The sequence below is a fragment of the Rhincodon typus genome, chromosome 5 (genome assembly GCF_021869965.1).
Source record: "Rhincodon typus isolate 14 chromosome 5, sRhiTyp1.1, whole genome shotgun sequence".
NCBI classification, from domain to species: Eukaryota; Metazoa; Chordata; class Chondrichthyes; order Orectolobiformes; family Rhincodontidae; genus Rhincodon; species Rhincodon typus.
Genome location: NC_063336.1, coordinates 2,615,882 through 2,617,131, shown reverse-complemented (window position 1 = coordinate 2,617,131; position 1,250 = coordinate 2,615,882). Strand labels below are relative to the sequence as shown.

General features: G+C 50.5%; 1 protein-coding gene across 1 annotated transcript in view; it reads left to right on the top strand.

Moving 5' to 3' along the window:
- LOC109922659 (ATP-binding cassette sub-family C member 10-like) overlaps nucleotides 1-1,250 on the top strand; it is a 36,878-nt gene that overhangs the window by 24,182 nt on the left and 11,446 nt on the right. The window lies entirely within an intron of this gene.

Here is a 1,250-nt window from a genome sequence, read left to right as displayed (position 1 = left end):
TCACACACGCACCCTGACACTGACTGTCTCTCTCTCTCACACACACTGACAGTGACTCTGTCACGCGGACCTGCATGCGCACACACCCTGACACTGACTGTCTCACACACACACACCCCGAAGCTTGACAGTGACTCAATTGAGTTAATTAACAATTGAATGCATACTGTCCGGGTGCCTATCAGCCTGGTATAGCAACTGCTTTGTCCAGGACTGTAAGAAACTCCAGAAGGTGGTGTGCACAGCAGCCAACCTTCCATCCATGGAGACAACAAGGTGCAGGGCTGGATGAACACAGCAGGCCAAGCAGCATCATAGGAGCAGAGAGGCTGACGTTTCGGGCCTAGACCCTTCATCAGACCCTTCCATCCATGGACTCCATTTACACGGCTCGCTGCCACAGAAAGGTTGCCAACATCATCAAAGACCCATCATACCCCGGTGATGATCTCCTACAGAAGGTAGAAGGCAGAAAGTACAGAAACCTGAACACAAGCACGAGCAGGTTCAGGAACAGCTTCTTCCCGGCTATTATCAGACTGTTGAACGGACTCTCTAGCCTCAAATTATGCTGATTTTTCTAACCTTGATCTCGCCTAGCACACACCGTGTGCAATGTAACCTGTATGCCTTTGTCCAAGTCTTTTTGATCTGTACATCCTTGCTTACTATGATCTGCTTCTACTGCTTGTAAGCAAAGCTTTTCACTGTACTTCGGTACATGTGACAATAAATCAATTAATTAATCAAACACTGACTGTCTCTCACACACCCTCCTGACCCTGACTCTCGCACACACACATCCCCTGACACTGACTCTCAAATCCCTCCCCTCTGTCACAGTCTCACTTGCCCTGTCAGTGTCGTACATGTGCCATATTCAGACTGGGTACAGAGTGTATGCCTCTGTGTGTGTGTGAGAGTGAGTGAGTTAGTCGGATTTGTTGTTGGAACTCCTCTGCTTCGCGTATTCTTTTTCTTCCTTTTTCCTTTTCTTTCTCTCTTACTCTTTCTTCTCTCTTCAAAACACTGGAGACAAATACTTCAGTGGCAGATGCTGGCAGCAAGTCCCCAGAGCAGCGAGCCCTGCAGCAGCATGTGGGCTGCAAGCCCCAGAGCAGCGCGGGGAAGAGCTCCACAGCAGCACGTAGGGAAGCAGCCCCGGAACATTGTTCAGACAGCATGTCCCGGGGGATAGCAGTAAGATCGGGATCAGGCAGCGTGTCCCGGGGGCCAGCAGTGAGAGCGGG